At 53.5% G+C, this 8,613-nt stretch overlaps 1 protein-coding gene across 2 annotated transcripts in view; it reads left to right on the top strand.

Moving 5' to 3' along the window:
• GNB1 (G protein subunit beta 1) overlaps nucleotides 1–8,613 on the top strand; it is a 70,194-nt gene that overhangs the window by 26,879 nt on the left and 34,702 nt on the right. For both annotated transcript variants that reach the window (XM_011377312.2, XM_011377313.2), the window contains exon 2: nucleotides 7,313–7,362. The gene's annotated coding sequence lies outside the window, so the exon portion shown is untranslated. The remainder of the gene's footprint in view (nucleotides 1–7,312; nucleotides 7,363–8,613) is intronic.

Below are 8,613 nucleotides of genomic sequence, written 5' to 3'. Positions count from 1 at the left end.
GCAGAAACCGCTGGAGAAGCCATTGACGGGGAAGCCACGTCCTTATTTGCAGGCACCTAGGGAATAGGTGCAGGGCGGGGGTGATGTGGCACGCAGGTCATTTCCTTAGAGTGATTTGATTGCAAGAAACAAACCAACTGAAGCTCCAGGTTGAAGGAAAGCAGGAAGGATGGATGGATTCTGAGCACCTGAGCGCAGGGCGCCTGGGAAGGGCGGGCCGAGGACAGCAGGGAGCGCTCCCCTCAGTCCGTGTCGCCCTTCCCTCTGTGCTCAGCCCACACCGTGAGGGCCGGCCAGCCGCAGCCTTCCAGCTCACGTGTCCCCTGCAGACGCGGAGAGCTTGCCCCACTCACGGTCTCAGTGTCCACGTGACGGGGGCTGGCGCTTGTTTGGTCTGACTTGCGCTGGGTGCCCACCCCGGTCGGGCCGGCGGCGACTGGGCGAGTTGGACACGGGGTTGTGCAGTCTGCATATGCTGCCGGGAGTCAGTGGACATTCCCGAGACGGGGGTTTGGAGGAGGGACAGTGGGGGCAGCTCTTAGAATAGCTGCTCTGTAAGCTGAACAGCTTCACCCCCCACCGCCAGGAAAAGAAATGTGCACAGCGGCAGTTAAGGCCAGGCATGGCCCTGGGGGACAGGCACAGACAGCCCTGGGGGACAGGCACGGGGGGACGGCCCAGCGGGACAGGCACAGTCCCGAGGGACAGCCCAGTGGGACAGGCACAGTCCTGGGGGACAGCCCGATGGCACAGGACAGGTGGATCTGGAGAGCGGGGCAGCGCGGTTAGGTGGGGGGGGCATCAGGGCAGCCCCGTGAGGACGAGTCACTCGACCCTCAAAGCTCTGGCTCTGAGGGTCGAGTGACGTTTCCTGGCAGAGGGCAGGGCAGGGCAGGGGAAGAAGTACGAGCAAAGGGACAAATCTTAATTTTTGTCTGATTTTCTTTGTTTTTGAAAACGTCCACAGGCTCCTTGTTTCTAAATGAGAGTGAGTGTGGTGTCATCGTCAGCCCCGGCTGGACTCGAGTCGCCGGCTGTGACCTAGCTCTGCCTCTCACTCTTCACAGAACTTTGAGCTAGTTACTGACCTTTCTTCGCCTCAAGTGTCTTCTGTAATTTTACAGAATTAAAATTACAAGGGGTGGTGGTAACAGTACATACCCTACAGGTGACTGAGGGATTAATTGGTTGATGCGTACACGAGACTCAGCAGCATAGCATCTGGCACATAGCAGTGCTTGATAAATTTTATTGCTGGTTAAAAAGATTTCGAGCTGTGTATTTTTCAGCTATACTCTGAAATCTGATTTGGTGGCGTAGAGCATGCCAGTTGCGTGGTCCCTAGCAGAAGGGGTGTACCCAGGGCGCGCTCACTGAGGGGCTGGGGCTCAGGTGCATGGTAGGCGTGGGGAGAAAGTCGGAGGGAGCTTTTCAGGGCACGTCGCATTGTTACCAGCCTTCTGCAAAAAATGAACGATTTCCAGCAAAACTTGCCCCACGGATTCACTGTGTCTTGTGTGTAAAACCATAGTCAAGTGTTTAAAAGATTTATTTAACAAACACAGGGAATATTTGCAGGATAATTTAAAAAACAACTCAATACATTGAGAAATTCATTAGCAATTAGGGTCAACCCAAAGTGTTGGGGTGTGCCTGTCCTATGCCCCACACACCTTTGCATGTAGCAGGCGACCTTGGTCCCGGTATGGACAGGAGGTTCTCAGGGTAGCACTGTGTGGGGTCACTGTGTGCTGTGACATGGGAACCCTGCAGGCAGTGTTCTACGGGGCAGGCGACGGGTACAGGCCTTCAGCGTGGCACCGGGGACAGCGGTACGTGCAGAGCCCCAGCCGGCTGGGGGACGGGGTGACGGAGACTTTCTGTAGCTTGCAGGGCCAGACGAGTCCCCGACCCAGGACCGGGCTGCAGTCTAGCATGCAGGGGACAGCCCGGGCGTCCGCCTTCGGCCAGAAAAGCGAGGGCCGGTCCTGTGGAGCCGCGCTCGTCTTCGCGTGGGTCTGGGCCGCGCAGGAGCCGGGCGGCTTCTTTGCCTTGTGTCTGGGAGAGGCGCGCGCTTCTTCCTTGGCCCGTCGTCTTTGGGGAAGATACCCTGACGTCGAGAAGGTGGAGGGAGGCAGCCTCCCGTCGGAGGAGTTCGCAGCCTCCAGCGCGCCGAGGGTGGGAGACCCCGCGCAGCCCGGCCGGGGCCCGGGGCGGCGAGACGTTTCCTCTGGTTTCTGTCGTTCTCTCTGGTCCTCTGCAAGGTATTAGAGATACACAGAGTGAGTGATCTGTCGCCCAGAGGTGAGAGTCAAGGATGCCGACCCGGAGCGGAAGCCGACCGGAGCTTCGGGCGGGCCTGAAAAGTCACTGTGATCACAGCGCGTTAGGTAGAAAACACTAAATGGGAAATGCCCAAATATTTGGGAATTAAACAAGTCAAAGATGACATCGCAATGGAAATTTGAAAATATTTTCATTTGAATGAAAGCGAAAGCAGCGCCGGCGGGGGGATCCGCAGACTCCGTGCTCACTGCAGAAGACGAGGCCTCGCTGGGCTGCGCTGCCGCCTCAGGAACTGGAAGGGCTCGCTGACTTCACAGCGGGCAGGAGGAAGACGACGACGACATCCATGGACTCAGAAACAGACACGGTGGAGACAGGCAGTGAAACCGAAAGCTGGGCCTCGGGAAAGGTCACGCACTGTGAGACCTGCTCATCTCTGTGGGCAAGCCTCTCGCCACGCTGGGAAAAATAATATTTAAACACTGAAAACAGAAGTGAAATACGAACATTAAAAACGAAATAGTAATCCGTTTATTTATAAAAGTACACTCTTAAAAACCGAAATGTATTCATCATGTCATTTTGGATTTTGAAAAAAACTGAAATAGCAATACTCGTACAAATACGTGACCATTTTATTGTGCCAAGTTTTCCAGCCTGCTGAAGAAGCTTTTTACCGTATTGGTCAGTGGAAAAGTCGAGAAGTAATTAAAGGTACAGTAATTTCCTCTGACTTTAACTTCAGGTCATCCCATCAAAGGCATATTTTTAAAAGATTTATATTTGCCCTTTATTGATTTTGGTATTTTCCTCCCCCAGCTTTTAATTTTGAGTAACTTCTTGAAGCTACAGAAACCGAAAGAGTAGGTCAGTGAACATTCTGCACTGTGCACCAAAATGTAGTAATTTGTAACTTTGGGGCCACATTTTCTTTATTTCTCTCTGCGCTCGATGGCGAAGCTTTTCAGTGACGAAGATGTCCTGATCCTTCCGTCTTCACAGCCACAGCCTCGTGTCCTCTGAGCAAGGGTGCCCTTCACACGCGCCCCACGGTACCGGCGTGCCCCAGAACTTTACTATTGATGCAGTATCGCCCAGTCCAAGTCCACAGTTAAATTTCTTCAGTTTCCCCCTAAACATTTTTGTGCCCGTATTTTCAAATTCCGGGTCTGAGCTCAAGTGTTGGAGATTTGGTTATCAGGTCGCTTAGGCTTCCTGCGTCTTGAGCAGACTTTCCACCTTTTCTCCTCCGTCATGACGTTGACATTTTTGACAAGTTCAGGCCAATACCTTGTAATGTTTTACATTCTGGATTTTTACGTTGCCTCAAGATTGGATTCAGCCAAAACATTTTTGTCAGAAATGCTCCCTGGGTGCCCTGGACTTCCCGCTCCGCTGAGCCTGAGGTGCCTGACGCGGGTTTGTTCTTGGTGACGACGAGTTCGATCACTGACTGCAGTGAGGTCGGATCTCCTGATTGTCACATCCTTTCTTTTTCATAATGAAGAAATAGTCTGTGAGTGCTACTTTCAGGCCTTTGCCGATATCGAAACTTGACGTACTCTCACCCACTGACTTGAGCGTCCGTTGATCTTTGCCTGCTTCGTCTAGAGCCCCACACTCCAGAGCCTCACACTCTAGAGCCCCACACTCCAGAGCCCCACACTCCAGAGCTCCACACTCCAGAGCCCCCCACTTTAGAGCCCCCACACGTGGTTTTCTAAATCTGTCATTCTTCCTGCATCTGTTTTACATTCTTTTGTAAAAAGTTTTACTTTTTCTCTGGTTTCTTTGTTTTACTTATTATTTACTGTGTATGTTTGTGTTCCTTTTTTTTCCAATGAGATACGTTCTATTCTAGTTCTTCCTTTTTACCCTCAGATGGCCGTAAATCTGGCTAGGGGCTCGCCTTCACGTTATCGGCACGCTCCCTGCTTGTTCCAGACATCTTGGTCCTGGAGAATGACTCAGCAGCGGGCCGTGTACCTCGTCTCTCACCGGCTCCCAGTCCTCCCTGCAGAGCTCGCAGGGTTGGTCATGTGCCTGGCGTGGCCTCTGTCAGGGCTGGTAAAGGTCAGGTGGTCCATGTGTCACGTGCACAGTCCCTGTAGGGCTATGGTTAAACACCGTAAAGCCTGTGACACACCTGTGACTACACACGGGGCAGGACGCTGCTGTATATCTGCCCTCGGTCCGTCTGGGCCGGGGCCGGGGCCTCCATGTGGCGGTCGGCGACGGCGCAGTGGCGTGTGTCCCGTCCGGGGCTCTGGCGGTGCAGGTGCGCCTTTGCTTCGTTTGAACTTGGAACGCGGCTGGTAAGGTATTCTCCAGGGGTGTCTTGGGGGCGTCTAGTCTTTGGTACTTAAACCTTCACGATGTGGCAGCGTGTCTGTACGGAGGAGCCTGTCTCAGTCGTGTTTAACATTGCTGAATGAACTCAACAGCGTCAGAGCATAGGCTCCGAGCATTGGTTTAATCAAGGGTCTTAAGCCACCTAGCCTTTGATGTCGTAACTCCGTCTTGGGGACTCCGCTCTGAGGGGGCAGACGCTAGGGGGCAGACCACCTAGGCTGTCGGACACCCGTTAGAGTGAACCCTGGTACCCCGCGTTGCTGAGAAGGGCTCAGAGTCCAGCCCAGCTCCCGCCCTCTGTTGTCAGGAGGCCTCTCTGCTCTGACTGAGATGCAGGGCAGCTGTGCTCTGACTCAGCTCCCCCCTCCCCCGGGCCTGTGGCCTGTTCCAGCTTCGGCCTGTGGCGCGAGGGGACCCGTGCACGGCTGGCCGGCACTTCACCTGAAGCACAGGCCCGTGTGAAACTAGCTTCCTTGGATTTGCTTAGTTTCGTTTGTAGGGGTAGAGCCCCCTCTCTTTCTTCGCTCTGCATTGTGGGATGATTTTCCATGCTTTCCCCGCCGGGCGTGAGACCCCCCGCACCTTCAGCATCCAGCGTGGCGGCTGACGTTCCAGGCGTTGGCAGTGTGTTGAGTGAATGGGGGTTCCGGGGCTTGGACTCGTCGCGTCAGTAAGTGACGACGTTATATCAGATAGACTTCAAAGACCAAAGGAGGCCTGACACAGGCTCAGGGGCAGGGGCATGTTCTGGAAGCCTGGGGCTGAACTGCCAGAGGATGAGAGGAGACGGCTGGACCACAGTGCTCCTTCCTGCCTTCCGCAGGTGGAGGGCGCCTCTGTTGTCGGTGTCGTCGGGTGGGAGAGGGGTCGGGATGCTGACAGTGTTGGGTTTGCCTGTGAAAGTGATGATACATTTCTATTTTTTTTTAATCTATGGTTCGAATTTTATTTTACATACATTTAAAATTTTAACTAAAAGTGGGTCTATAAACTGTTCAACCTTTTTCTTGGATTTTATGTTTGTATCTTCCCTTATCCTATAACTTCCCTTACGGGTTGCTGCCACTAAAAAGATTAACTAGAGAAAATCGAGCTGTGGAGCGGCTGCCCCCGGGGCTGGCTTCAGAGGAACCGGGCCGCCTTCCTCCGTACCCAGAGTGGCCTCTCCGGCCGCCCCTCCAGGCGCCCGCAGCCAGGTGCAGCCACCTCGTTGTCAGCCCCTGGCCCTCTGCAGTGGCAACAGCGATGGCTGTGCTTTTGTTGCACCCCAGTCCCTGCTCTTCCGGGGGGTGGCTCCTGTTTCAAGGTCATATTGGTGTGCTGCCGCCTGGGACAGTGGTTTTGTCCCCTGCACAGGGCAGTCAGGAGGAGAGCCCCCCCTTGGGTCTTTTCAGGCAGAGGTGCGTCCGGACACCCCCGCGAGAGAATCCTGGCCGTGGCGGGTTCGGTGGCGCCCTCAGCACTCTCTCTCTCACCATGTAGGAGCCAGGGGGCGGGGACACTCCGGTGGCCTTCTGAGCCACAAGGCAATCTGGGCATTTGAATTCGAGCAAACCATGATACATCTTTCATACGATCTTTATTTTTCCACCTGTCTCTTCTCTTCACGTGGAAAATACCTGAAAGGATTTGTATTTGGAGATTGCAGTAATTGTGACAATCACTTTAAATGAGCAGATCCCGCCTGGCCTTACGTTGCCCCCCAGGGCCATGTAGTGGTGTCTGGAGACAGTTCGGGTTGGCACGGCTGGGGCAGGGGTGCTACTGAATGTCCAGCGGCAGAGAGGCTGCTTGCCCCTGCCCCACGGCAGCGCGGGACAAGCCTGAGCTTGCTTGCAGCATGTGCAGCGTAGCGTGATTGCCAAAGGAAAATGTTTTGTTAAATAAGTGCCTTAGGATTCACAGTTCCATGAGGGGACATTTCCACTTCCTGAGACGTCACGCGCCCTCTGGGCTAGAATGTGCAGGGGGGTTTGTCCGTCAGCCGGCAGGCAGGCGGTAACCTGTGAAACATCCCAAGTGGCCCTGCACTCAGAGTTTAACTTGGAGAGGTTAGAAAACATACTTAGACATTTTGAAACTCAGTTTCCAGAAAGAAACAGGCGATAGTGCAGAAGAAATCCAGAATTCAGTATGTTTTCGTTCTGGCTGCCGTGTGGTGGGAGGAGCGTTGAGGGCAGCACTGGGGCGTCTGGCTCCCTGTGACCGCCTCCTGGACCTTGGGCTCAGGCTGGGGTGGCACCCACAGGCACTCGGGCAGTGTTGGCCAGGGCTTGCTTTTGGGATTCAGATGAGGTCCCCTCCTTGTCTGAGGGGAAGTCTGCAACAGATTACTCAGAAGCTTCTTTGAACTGAGGTGCTTTTTTTTTTTTACTGTTACTGTGACTTTTCTAGTAACAGGATTCTAAACACCGCTTCCTTCCAATACTTTTCGGTTTAATTTAGGGTATTTTCCCTGAGGCGCTAAAGAGTTTTCGAAAAGAAATTGAGATTAGATTTCTTTTCACACCGAAGAACTGAATGCTAGGTTAATACAAAGTACCAAGTAAAATGATTTAGGACTAGACCGGGTGATGGGAAAGGGGGTGCGTTTACTGCTCCCTAAAGTGGACGGACTGTTGTTCCTTGAAGCCTGAATGCAATTAAAACACATCCTGTTCTCTGTCTGTTGCAGGTAATTTTGTGTGTATTGGAGACCAGACCTGAAGCACTTCTGAATTTAAGGTAATTTTGATGCGATTAATCCTTATCACTTTTTAAAGTACTATATTTAAATTTCTTTAGGGTTTCTTTTTTTAATAACCTGGTTTCGCCCATTTCTTTTTCAAGCCCACAGTTGGTTCTTAGAACAAATGGATCCTGAGTAGGGCGTTTTCTTAAAAGGCTCTGTCTAGTGGGTGAGCAGGAAGGCTTAGGGTCCCACTGGTTCTGGTTCGCATTCTAGATTAGAGCAGTATTTCTCCAGCTTCTTTCATTAGAAAGCAGGGGGCCCTTTTTCCAGATTCAGTCTTAGCTGGACTGCCAGCTGGTACAGATCAGGCGGAGGCCACGCGATGCGGGTCCGAACCCCGGCGTGTCTGTGTGCTGGGGTGGAAAAGCAGATGCGCCAGCGTCGGGGCGACGGCGTGCGGCTCTCCGCGTTGTTCTTGCAGCTCTTTCTTTGTAAGTTGGGATAAATCAAAAAGCAGCACCAAATCGAATGAATCAGGTGCTTGATCGGTTGGGTATTGTACACCCAAGGTGAACTTGATACCATTGACAAAAAAATGAACTCAGAGAGAACCACAGACCTAAATATAAAACCTAAGCCTAGAAAACCTCTAAAAGAAAACGGAGAAAGTCATTGAGACTTAGCGCGTTAGGCAGAGACTCATCAGTTGTGACATCAAAGACACAGTCCATAAAAGAGAACAGTTAGGACTTCATCAGAATTAAAACGTTCTCCTTCAGACACTGTTAGAGAATGAAAAGCCACAGATTGGCAGAAAAGATTCGTAAGTGACGTGTCTCGGAGGCGACCTGTACCCAGAATGGGTGAACAGCTCTCGGGATTCAGCGCTGAGAGACAGCCGCTGGAGGAGGCCGGCGCCCTGAGCAGATGCTTCAGCAGAGTGTCCTGCAGCCAGCGCACGTATGCGCGAGAGGCGGCCGGACTCGCTGACCTCGGGAACGCGCTACATCCACGCGGGCACCGCCACCGCGTGCCAGAGTGCCCGAACCGGGGGAGGCCCAGCACACCACGTGCTGGCGAGGGCGCCAGACTCAGCTCCGGGGCCCCACGGGGTGCGGGGGACGGGGCGAGACGGGGCGAGACGGTGCAGCCGCGGTGGAAACAGCTCGGCCGTTTCTCAAACGCGAAGCACGTGCCCACCGGCTGCGCTCCAGCCCTTCCACCGCGAGGTGTCTACCCAGGACAGATGAAGCAGGGGTCCCCATGGCGACTGTCCACGCAACAACACGGGTGACCTCGGGACA

The sequence above is a fragment of the Pteropus vampyrus genome, unplaced genomic scaffold, assembly GCF_000151845.1.
Source record: "Pteropus vampyrus isolate Shadow unplaced genomic scaffold, Pvam_2.0 Scaffold309, whole genome shotgun sequence".
In the NCBI taxonomy this organism is placed as follows: domain Eukaryota; kingdom Metazoa; phylum Chordata; class Mammalia; order Chiroptera; family Pteropodidae; genus Pteropus; species Pteropus vampyrus.
Note: the sequence above shows the minus strand (reverse complement) of the source record. Positions and strands in the feature narration are given on the sequence as shown.